The sequence below is a fragment of the Antechinus flavipes genome, chromosome 1 (genome assembly GCF_016432865.1).
Source record: "Antechinus flavipes isolate AdamAnt ecotype Samford, QLD, Australia chromosome 1, AdamAnt_v2, whole genome shotgun sequence".
NCBI lineage: Eukaryota > Metazoa > Chordata > Mammalia > Dasyuromorphia > Dasyuridae > Antechinus > Antechinus flavipes.
Window position 1 is genome coordinate 695,387,059 of NC_067398.1, and position 12,676 is coordinate 695,399,734.

Genomic DNA, 12,676 nt, shown 5'->3' on the forward strand with positions numbered 1-12,676 from the left:
CCCTTTTCTCCTAAGAAATTTTTATGCAACTCTGGGTATATAAGCATATAAAATAGGTATACAAATCAAAGGTTTACTGATAATAAATTTATTTCAAAACAATTCTTTGGTATACATATATGTGGAATTAACTGAGTGAAGACACTCTTATGGGAATATAGTCTTAAACTGTACCTTAATTAGGACTTGAGACTTTAAAATAACAAAAAGAGCTATAGCTAAAAAGTTGCAAGTGTTTGTCCTCTCCTGTTCCCCACCACCTCTTAATTAGCATTTAAGTACCTTTTATTCTTTTATTTCTGGGTTAGATTTTGGTGATTAGAATATAAACCTGGACTCCTCCAAACAATGGGAGAAAAGGGGAGAAGGGAGACTTCTTTGTTTAGGGTATTTAACCTTGTGTTTTGCAGTTTTTACTTTGTAATTTTTTTACTGACAAACACCTTGTCAGATGGGAGATGCCCTTTCTCGTGAGATCATAATAAGCTCCTTTTGCTTCTTCTTACTCTAGAGTCTATTTTTGTGATTGATACTGTACTACACACATATAATTTAACCATTTGTTAAAGACAAAAGCAAATCTGCATATAAATGAAATGAATGTGTTTGTTTATTTTTATGTAAAGATTTACATCTTGGCAGAATATTTGATATCTTTGTGTAGGATAAACTTAGTGAAGCCCTTTCATGGGGAATTTGGCCTTGAGACTGCAATGATAAATTGAGTTATAGCTAAAAAGCTGCAGGTATTGATTTTCTTAGATAAACGGTTCCCCTCCTGTGTTCTCGTGTTCGTTCTCTCTCTCTCTCTCTCTCTCTCTCTCTCTCTCTCTCACACACACACACACACACACACACACACACACACACCTCTTAATTAGCATTTAAGTATTTCTTTTAAAGGCCATGATGGCTTTAGGAATGTAGGTAACAGAATGGTCTCATCCAATAATATCTGCTTGTATTGCAGTTCTCTAGGCAATTTTAAGTTGAGTTTAATATTTACAAATATTCTTTTCTTTCTGGAATAGACTTCCATATTTAAAATGTAAACCTGGACTCCCCCAGACAATGAGAGAAAAAGGTGGGGGAGGGGGAGGGAGGGGGTGGAGGGCCTTCTGGTCTATCTCATCTTTTGCAGTTTGTGCTTAGCCCTCCTCTACTGATACTTTGTTGGGAGTTGCCCTTTCTCCCGAAATTGTAATAAATCCCTTTTTGCTTTTTCTTACCTCAAGAATCTCTTGATTATTTTAGGGGTTGTGTCTGTCTCACACAGTCTTGGGGGTTCATTCTAGGATATTTCGTGTTTGTGAGGAGTCTCTCCTGTACCGAATCCTAGGGCAGGTGCCTTCCAGAGAGTTCTCTGATGGGACTTGGCTCAGGAACTCAGGAACTCCCACTCCTATTGGGTAAATTCCCAAAGAGACACTCTGAGAAAGCAAAAATGGAAGTAGGCTGGCAAAGATAGAAGACTGCTTTGGCCCAGGAGACAAAGCTAGCTGGGAAAAGTTTGAAGTCAGTAAAATAAGGAACAGCCCAGATAGGGTAAGCAACTAGTGGGGGGGTGAGGGGGGTGTAGGAGACCCTAAGTGGTTATGATGAAGTTCTAGTAGTAGAGAATTGAGGTGTGAGAATCCTCTCTGGTTGGCGCACATGTGTAATGTGAAAGAATTCACAAACCCAAAAAGTCTGAATGGCAAAAGGGATTTTTACTGGCACTGAGAAGCCAGCTTTGCAAGGAAGACAGACTTCTTAGTGGCAAGATGTCCTGCTTGGGAAATAAAGGTTATCACTGAGAAGAGGGTATCTTCCTAGGAGGCAAGAGTCCTGGCAGGCAGCTGTGCCAGGAAAAAGGTCCCTTGGCAAAGCATAATCCTACTTCAGACTTCTGCAGAGATTTGGAGTTTAAAATTGTCTTTTTATAAGAAGTCTGAGGCTGAGGCTTCCGTTCAATACCCCCAGGCCTAGATTTCCAGTTGAAAAGAGAGTTGGAGTTCCAAGCCACTCAATAACTGGGAGTTTGAGCTATTGGGTGCAACTAGTTCCCACCAAGATTTCCAACTGAATGAAATCACTTAACTGCCCTGAAGAGTGGGCCTCTGTCAGAGGAGAGTTTCAGAATTTACCCCCATTGCTTCCCCCCAAAAGTCAAGAGGGACAGTTTCACCCCCATCAGTTAAATCTTTCTTTCTGCCAAGGACTGGTGAGCTTCCTAAATAACTGGGATTGAGATTGGGCGAATTTAGGTGGTTAAAGTCCGTAAAAGACTCCTATTTCTCTTTGATAATGGGGAAATTCTAAGCGGTTTGGGTCCGTAAACATTCTTCTATTTTTCTTTGGTAAGAATTAGGTGAATCCTCCAAGAGGATAAGAAACTTTGAATCTTGGAAAAAGAACAATCTATCTGGCTCTCCTATCTAGTGTCCCTGGAAAAAGGCTCTTTAGAAAGAATGGGGATGAAATAACAAAATGCATAGGGATTAAATAATGTTTTGTTTGGGCAGGCACCCCTCTCCCTCTGAGGAATTGTCCATCCCCCAGGGAAGTGGGTGTAAATTCAAAGGAGCTTTCAATCCCTGGCTGGCTTCTAAGGCTTCAGCTCCAGTACTCCCCTCCTGCTTCCACTCCAAGAAGAGGCCGAGAACAGGAACTTGATTGATTGATTTAGAAAAACTGTGTGTGTGTGACAGACAGAGACAGAGATAGAGAAAGAGAAGGAAAGAAACAGAGAGAAAGGAAGAGAGGGAGAGAAACAGAGAGAGAGTGTGTGCCTGTGTTTTGTTTTCTGTTTTTTCTCAACTGAATTAAAAAGAAAAGTTCTCGTTATTTGGGATTTAAAAACTGTTTGTTTTGTACATAATCTGTACATAATTCTGAGAGAGGAAAAATTAGTTCTGAGATGGGGAAAGTTTTTAACTGCCACACCAAAGAAAAAATACTGACCTTTTTGTGGATCTAGAACTGGCCAATTTGGATCTGCAGAAATAGTTAAAGTTACAGACTGCAAAAACATTGTAGCAGATTCTGGGGATTTTGAGACTAAGTTTTAAATTGGTTGGCACTGTGTGGAATTAACTGAGTGAAGACCCTCTTCTTCACTGAGTTATGAGTGTATATAGAGAATATAGCCTTAAACTATAGCCTTAATTATGATTTAAGACTTTATAATAACAAATAGAGCTGTAGCTAAAATTTTTAGGTGTTTGTCCTTTCCAGTTTCCCACCACCTCTTAATTAGTATTTAAATACTTCTTTTAAAGGTGATGGTGGCTTTGAATTCTCTTATCTTAGAATATCTGCTCATATAGAAAATCTCTAGGGAAATTTAAATTAAGAGTCATTCTTATTGACTTGTATTATTTTGTTTTTGGGATAGATTTCTGGGTTTACAGTATATGTTTTAACTCCCCCATACAGTGGGATAAAAGGTCAAGGGTGAGGGAGATTTTTGTTCTATCTAATCTGGTGTTTTGCAGTTTATGCTTTGCACTCCTGTTGACACTTTGTCAGATGGAGATGGTGGTTTTTTCTGAGATCATAATAAACCCCTTTTTGCTTTTTCTTATTCTGAGAGTCTCTGATTGTTATTGTGATTGATACTGTCCCACACAGCACTGTCTCTCAGCTAAACTGAGTATTTTTAAGTAGGTTTAACTTAAAAGCCTTCTGAGGGATTGAATTTGAGACTAACAGAAAACTGCAAAAGGAAAATCCTTGCCCTCTCTGGGATTTTCCTTGGAGAGGTTTGTGGAATCTGTCCTGGGAAGGCGTCTGCGGTTTGTGCTGGTGCTCCAACATCTTCGACATGACCCTGGCATTTCTGGCATGGAGGGTGGGCTACACTGGGCCACAGACCTGCATCTGGGCCCCTTGATCCAAATTTCTCTGCCTCTCTTTCCCAAGGTCCTAAAGTCCACCAATTTCTTAAAGCCTTGTAGATGGACCTGAAAGGGCAGTTTTCTGCCACCTTAAATTTGGGGGCTGTGTGTGTTTCAATTGGAATTCTGAAATTGAGATAATTACTATTAACTAGTGTATGCTAAAATTGTGAACTTGTTTATTCTGGTATAAGTAAAAGCAAGAAAATTTGATATATAATGATATATGTAAGTATAAAACAAATCTGTGTCTGAAAAGTGTGTAATATGTCTAAAGATGAATAAGAAAGTATTGAGGAGGTGTCCTCCAGAGGGAGGAAGCCTGGCTCCAAAATATTCAGGTTAGCTTTTAATGAAATGATACCAGCGGGGAAACTGAGATACAGTGGGGGTGGGTGGGAGTTTTCCTCTGTTTTAAGAGGAGTTAGTGGAATAACATTGGAACAAATTGTACCTAAGTATGGATTGGTAGAGACAATTGATTTTGATAAAGGAACATATTTTACTTCTAAGGTTTTATAAGAAATAATGGTGAGGGATTGCAAATTGAGTGGCAATTCCATACCCCTGAGCATCTCATCAAAGAAAGTGGGAAAAAAATGAATCAGAATCTTAAACAGATTATTAAACTGATGTTAAAGATTAAATTGCCTTGCTCAAATGTTTGCTTATTGCTTTGTTAAAGAATTAGAATTGTTCCCAGAAGTGATCTGGGATTTGTCACATATTAGATTGTTTTTGTTTTTGTTTTTGTTTTTATGAAAGGAAAAAGGGAAAGAGTCTCTTTTGAAACAATAAGTTTTTAAGAAATTATATACTGGCAGTGTCCTTATCCTTTTTAACCCTTAAGAAGCAAGGATTGCAGACTCTGCAAAACCTTCAGAGTTTTCAGTTCCAGGAGTTTGGATACTTACTAAATCCTGGAAGAAGCAGAGTGGAAAGGATTTTAACCAGACACTATTCAGGACTGAGAATGCAGTCTGAAGTCTGAAAACAACAGGCTTAAAGGACCTATGGAAGAAACTCAAAGAATAGATTGTTAAAGACAATTTATAATCTCTAAAATTGACTTTGCAATTAGGTTTTGGTGAGAAGGGGGATTAATTGTGCTTAGAGGAATTTTTAATATTGGTATTGTACCTGTTGTTTTTATTTCTAGAAAAGTTTATAGGGACTTCTCGATTGGAGGAAGTTGAATGGACATTTTTTAGGATGAAGAAATTAGTAATGTTAATTCTGATAGGGTTCTCTAATGTGAAATTAGGACAGTATATTCTATATTCTATGTGAGTTTTAATCGGTTATGCTGAGTAATTTTAAAGTTGTTTCCATTGTTTAGGGAGAATTTGAGAACAGCGTATGTCTTTGTCCCTTTGAACATAATTAATACCTGCACATGTTTTGATATAGATTGGTTATTAAGCATCTTAAAGCAAAATGATTTGTGTAATGTTGAACTTAAACCCCATCTACTTAGATATGAAGATAAGCTGTGAACTTTCTAGGATGAATCTCTTTCTTATTTATAATGAATACTTATTTAGGACATGTGATCCTTGAGAGCTCAATTCATCTGAAACTTACATTAATGAGACTTGCTATTTGAGAGAAAATTTCTTGGGACTGTAGCTTATATTATTTAGAGTTTTGCATTCAGGTATGATTGTCTGATGGGATCATCAAGCCAATTCTCTACCATCTAAAAGGAATATGCCCACAAGCTACTCAGAGGAATGTGATCCTGAGTTGTTACAGGTGGAGGTTAGTATCTGGGCAAGAGTTGGGAGGACAACCTTGGCCTCTGCTTAAGGTAGGATCTTTCTGACTCAGTTTCTCAGTAGTGTTCCTTTGAATAAGAACCCACCTTATTATTCCCAAGTCTCACTATAGGGTGGAATTGTTATTGCATACAATTAGCTAAGTATGCTTTATCCTGTCATGTATGTGCTCTCAGGCTGAGGTCTGAAAGACCAGTTTTTCATTATAATCATGCCCCTGTTTTTTCCTCTTATAGAACATTTCTATAATCAGGGCAAGTGGTCAGTAGAAGCTATGATTACAAAGTATATAAGATCTTGTAGTTTTCCATTTGAAAATAGATGATCATTATATTCTAAATAAGTGAGTATTGACATACTTATCTGTCTGTTGCTAGATACATATATCTATCTGTTTCTTTTAGCATTTTCGTTGTTGCTGACTTTCCTAATATGCATTTTTTTTTTTTTGGCGAAAAGTTATCTACTCCAATTACTAGGGACACAAATGTTTGGGATGATAGATGTACCCAGATGGGAGTTGGGGGTACAGAACCCCAATTTGTATGCTGAATAGGCTTATTAGACTCCAGGCTACGGTTGAAATAATTTTTAACCAGAGGACAAAGACACTGGATTTGTTAGCAGACCACAGCACTCAGACTGGAGAAGCAGTATTCTAGCATAGATTAGTATTAGACTGCTTGTTGGCTGAAGAAGGTAGAGTTTGTGGGAAATTAAATGTTTGCTGTGTGAGATGATAATGAACAGGTAGAGAAGGAAATTGCCAAAGACATCAGAAAATTGGCCCATGTCCCAGTCCAGACCTGGTCCTCACTGATGTGATTTGTGGGGTGGGGTTTGATGGCCTGTACTAGGGGTTGGGGTCATATGGTTTATTCACAATGGCCATTTGCTTTGGCAAGGAGTAGATTTGTTTGGGGAAATGGGTTGCAGACAGAATGAAGGGATGGTTGGAGTAGAGTTGGGAGAGCATGTGGAGGATGGGTTCCTCAGTGGAACACACAGTTTCCCAGTAAAAGGAAAGTACCCTATTAGGTCGATGCATGCCCTTGGCTGGAAGGCTGGATTCTGGGTGGGAGGGAGAGACTTGGCAGTGGGGAGTTGATTGGTAGTGGGGAGAAGTGGGATTGGGAGATATGGTAGAGTACCATGTGGCATGAGGGAAGGAAAAAAGGGAACACTACGGGTATGTGGTGGACTGATCCAGGGAGGGTAGCAACCAAGGGATGGCTCACAAATGGGTTTTATAGGAAAATTTAATGTCAGAGACATGACCAGGATTTCCACAGAGGAAAGATTGAACAACTTGTAGGGGGAAGTCCAGTTAAGCTTGGATCTTTGGAAGTAGGAAAAGGGAATTAAACTGATAACAAGTTATTTGGTTCCTGATGAGAATGGATCCCAGTAGAGAAAAAGGACAACCAGACCCAAAGGGATTGGAGACTAAGAACAAGATGACTGAGGAAATGTATCAAGATAGTGTGAGAGGTCTTCAAAGGTTAATAAATAAAAAGGAGGGATTGAATAGTATAAACTGAGTCAAGCCCTCTCATGGGAATATGGCCTTGAAACTTTGCAATAAGAAGTTGCATTATAGCTAAAAAGCTACAGTTGTTGGATCTGTCTTGAATGAACATTACCCCTTTCTGTTCCACCATCACCTCTTAATTAGCATTTAAATACTTTTTTTTAAAAAGTAATGATAGCTTTGGGAATTCAAGTAACAGAATTCTTTCATCTTAGAATATCTGCTTGTATAGCAGTTCTCTAGGGAAATTTAAATTAAGAGTTTATTATTTACTAATATTCTTTTGTTTCTGGGATAGACATTCATGTTTAGAAATAAGCCTGGATTTCCCCAGACTATAGAAGAAAAGAGCAGGAGGTGAGTATGGAGACTTCTGCATTCAGGGTCTATTTAATCTTGTGTTTTGCACTTTGTGCTTTGCACTCCTCTACTTACACCTTATTTGTTGGGAGTTGTCCTTTCTCTCATAATAAATTCCTTTTTGTCTTTTTTTTTTTTTTTTTACCTTGAAAGTCTTTGGTTTTAATTTGGGTATGGGTCACTATCCCACGCATCTTTTATTTCATAATCCCCACTTCAGTTATGTGACCCTATATGGGGTCTGGGACCCACAGTTTAAGAAGTTTTAATCTAATTCAACCTATGAATCAATCATCAAACCTCAGCTAGAGTAAAGATGGCAACCTACTGCCTCCCAAAGCAGATTTACCTCTATATTTCTCCATTTTTAGTAAGTTTTTTCTTACTCTTTAATTTATAATCCTAGAGTAGCTTGGGGTAGGGGTCTCTCAGTGACTTATCAATGGTCACCCGGCTAGGTTTCCTTAGAGACAGAACTTGTACTCAGACACTCCAGATTCTATCCAGTCTACCATACTGCCTCTTCCCTTCTCTCCTTCTCCCTATGCCTGCACATTCTACGAAACTTACCCACTACAGAAGATCCTTCCCACCTGTTGCAGTTCTGTTGATATTTTTTGAACCTTAAATGGAGTCCATGAGCTGTCACTAATCATCCTTAAGCTTCTTCTTTGAATATTTCATCTTTCGTATTTACCTTGCCTTCCCCCATCCCCAAACCAAACATCAGCTTCTTTTGACTTTGAGCAGAAATCTGCCTCTCTGAAATTTCTATCCAGTATCCAAGTTCTGGTCTCTGAGACCAAACAGAACAAAGCTAACCTTCTTCCACATGACCATCCTGCAAGTATTTGAGGACAGCTTCAGGTCCCCACTGGGAAGTATCTCTTTTCCTTTCCTACTTCCATCAAACAATTTTTCTATGATATAATATATAATTTTTGCATTCTTCTCTTTTAGAATCATTCCTGATTGTCAAAGAACTCTCTAAAATGTGATGCCCTGTGCTTAAAATGAACTGTAGCTCAATGAGAGCAGTTAGGTAGAACAATGGGCAATAGTTCTGGACTTGGAATCAAAAAAACTTGAGTTCAAATTCCAACTCAGAACTTAAGGCAAATTTGTCTTTTCAGAGGCTATACTTACTTCATTTGTGAAATATGGAATAATAATCCCTACCACCCAGGGTTGTTGTGAGGATAAAATGAGATCATTTTGGTAAAGCATTTTTCAAAGCTTAAAGAACTATAGAAATACCAGTTATTATTATCATGCCTCTCAATGGAATCCAAATTCAGATTTTCTTTGTTGGCTTCCGTGTCCTACTGCTGACTCATACAGAGTGTGAAGTCCACTAAAAACAGCCATTTTCTTAAATAAACTGTCATTTAGGCATGTCTCTCCCACCCTGGACTTTTGTTGTTGATTTATTAAATCCAAGATTATGAATTCACATTCATCTCTGATAAGGGCCAACAATTTATAAGGTTTAGCTCACGATTCCAGCTGGTTGAGATCTCTTGTAAACTTGTCATTCTCTTGTTTTCTCAGTCCCAGTTTTATGTTATCTTCAGGTCTGATGAGCATGGCATCATCCCTAAAACACAAAATCAAATGCTTTCACTCAGATCAGAACTGAATAGTTGGCATTTAAAGCCCTTCCTACCTTGATTTCCCTTTCCCCCAGCTACTGGCTTCCTTAATCCCTGAGCAAGCTTTTCCAACTCCATACTTCTGGCAATTTCACCAGCTGTCTCTCATGCTTGGAATTCTCTTTCTCCTCATCCCTACCTTGAAGTTAAAATCTTACCTCCTGCAAGAAGCCTTTTCCAGTCCTTTTAAAGCCTAGTGTCTTTGCTCTGAGATCTCCTAAACATATTCTTTTTGTGCATAGTTGTATGTTGTCTCCCCAAGGGGACTGAGCTCCTTGAGGATTGACTTTCTGTATATCCTTGACATTTAGTACAATATCCGGCAAATGTGGATTGTCCTTTTTTTTTTTTTAAGAGGGCCAATGACATTATGGAGTAATGTCTTGACTCATGAGTGAATTGGATTTAAGTGAGCCAGGGTTGTGCAAAGTCCTCAGTCTCACGATCTCCCCCAGGAGTCATCAAAGACTAGTGACATTCCAGATGACTGGTGATGGTCTAGGATGCAGTGAATGACCTTGGCGTCTTTGACGTTTGACCAAGCTCTAAGCTCTCCACAATGTCACTTATAGCCACCTTCATGGTCTTTGGAACAAATTGTTCTCATCCATCCATTCCTCTACAGGAAGTCTTCACATTCTTGGGGTAGACACCCACTAATGCACCAACATGTTTGAAAGCCCTTAGTTAATCTCAACCTGGTTTAGCACAAATGTCCAGTTGGTTTACAGAGTGTGGCCACAGCATGCTGCAACTTGTTGAATCCACAGGTGAAAGTTGGGTGACAGATGGACCCCAAAGCAGCCCTGAAAAGGATTTGGCTACTTTCTCATAGAACATGCTAGTTCTCCTTGACCCCACTTGGAACACATATAGTGCCTAATAAAAGCTTGTTGACTGACTGAGAATCTCAAAACTACCTTTTCAGATTTCCTGCTAATGTGCTTTATTATTATTATCTGTGCAGTTCATCTTATAATTCATAATGTCTTTTGACAGCTCTCCCAAGTTGTCTACATAATGGGGATTTACCAGCCACAGGATAAATCTGAAACTGGTATTCACTTCCTTTATTCTTTAAATTTCTAAAAAAAATTGTAACATTTTTTCAGGTGTTTTATTTTTTCAAATATATGTAAAGATAATTTCCAACATTTATTTTTGTAAGCCTTTGTGTTCCAAATTCTCCTCCTTTCCTCCCTTAACCCCTCCCTCTCCAAGAGAACAAGAATCTGATATAGGTTAAATATGTGCAAATCTTTTAAAATATTTCCATATTTGTCATATGGCACAAGAAAAATCAGACCAAAAGGGAAAAAAAACTCACAAGAAAGAAAAACAAACAAAAAGGTGAAAATACTATGTTTTGATCCACATTCAGTCTCCACAGATCTCTCTCTCATGTGGATGGCACTTTCCATCCCAAATCTATTGGAATTGCCTTTCATCACCTCATAGTTGAATAGAGCAAAGTCTATCACAATCGATCATCACCCAATCTTGCTGTTACCGTGTATGGTGTTCTCCTGGTTCTGCTCACTTCACTCAGCAGTCTTTCAAGGCTTTTCTGAAATCAGCCAGCTCATCATTTCTTAAAGAACAGCAATATTCCATTACATTCATATACCATAACTTATTCAGCCATTCCCCAACTGAAGGGCAGCCACTCAATTTCCTTCCAATTATCACTCCAAAAAGGGCTGCCACAAACATTTTTGCTCTTGTGAGTCCTTTTCCCCCTTTTCTGATCTCTTTGTGATACAGATCCAGTAGTGATACTGTTGGATCAAAGCAGCATGGTTTCATGGTTCAAAAGCCTTTGGGCATAGTTCGGAACTTTGCTTTTAACAAACAGTTGAATCATCAGGATGATCTTGATGCTGCAACAACTGTTCCTTTAGTTTTAAATGTTGTTCTCTCATGGAATCCCTTCCTGATTTTGTGGGTGTCTCATATGCTCACCACCATTGCTACTAGGACATCTCTTAGCTTTTGCTTTTAGCAGTTTCTATATTTATTACTTCAGAGACTATGCCTCAGAACCATAACAACAAAAATAATAGCTAGAATTTATACAGCCCTTTAAGGTTTGCAAAGCCCTTTGCAATGTACATGATCTTGTTTAATTCTCACAAACCCTAAGTTTTGGATGTTATTATTATCGCCATTTTACAGACGAGGAAACTGAGGCTAACAGAAGTTATCTAATTTGCTAGCTCACAGTTTTTGACTTCAGTCCAGGATGTTTTCACTACACTACCCAACTGGTTCAACCATGGCACAAAATGTTCATCTTATTCTTGTACATACCAAATGAGTATCTTTCTCCTGTCACTGGAACCAAAGGATTATTCCTTAACTTTTCACCATTTATTTTTGATCTTCCCAGACTATCAGATGCTCAAGAGGAGGGAATGTATTTTATACATACTTCTCTTTAGCCCCACAAAATGCCCAGCATAGGATCTTGGGAATGAGAGGTGTTCAGCAAATCCTCACTGACCACCAATTTGTTGAGGTTCAGAAGGGGACCCCAAAAGTTTGGAGTCATAGACCAGGGTCATGAGGTGTCTCAAAAGAATTTGCAGGGGCAGCTAGGTGGTGCAGGGGATAGAGCACTAGCCCTGAAGTCAAGAGGACCTGAGTTCAAATCCAGCTTCAGACACTTAATACTTCCTAGCTGTGTTACTCTGGGCAAGTCTCTTAATCCCAATTCCATCAGTAAAAGAAGAAGAAAAAGAAGAAGAATTTTCAGGCTTGAACCCATTTCCTAGTCAAGGGGCAAAGTTTATTGTAATAGTTATTGTAACACCAAAACAAGTGGCTAAGTTCCAAAGTAGCAAGGAAACAGAAGCAAAGAGACATTTATCCATCTTTCTATCATTGACATGCTAATTCTATGGCCCACAGGTAGGGCCAAGGAGTAGTCTCCAGAACTTGGTTCTCACTGACCAGATTATCAGTCAGCAGTAAATTGGGGGGGAGGAGGTCTATTCAGAACCAGACAGATTGTTGTTCTTAAATTGGGGGTGTCGGAAATCCCTGGGGCAGACTCCAAAGCCAGAAACTTTAGGATTACTGACTTAATGATAGAACAGAAGGCCCCTAAAATCAGCGGACCTCAAAATCATTGCTATTGTACATCAGATTCATTTCCATTCTTCCAATGATTGCTTTGCTTCTGTTTCATTGTCTCTCCTTTGCTCCTGTAGTCTCTAGCTCAGCACAAAGTGGACGTTTCATAAATGTGGTTGAAGAATGAAAGAAAGACTCGGTCTGGCCAGGCCATCTCTGTCATGTCCTTCCTGGGCACTGCGTCTTAGAAAACTCGAGCAGGTTTAGGTTTCAGAGGAAGATGATCAGAATGTCAAGTTCTCCAAGAAGAGACCCCAGCTCTTCATGTCATTCAGAGACTTATTAAGAAAAGAACCAGGACAGATTCTTAAAGATAATCCAGCAAACTCAGGCCTCTCAAAA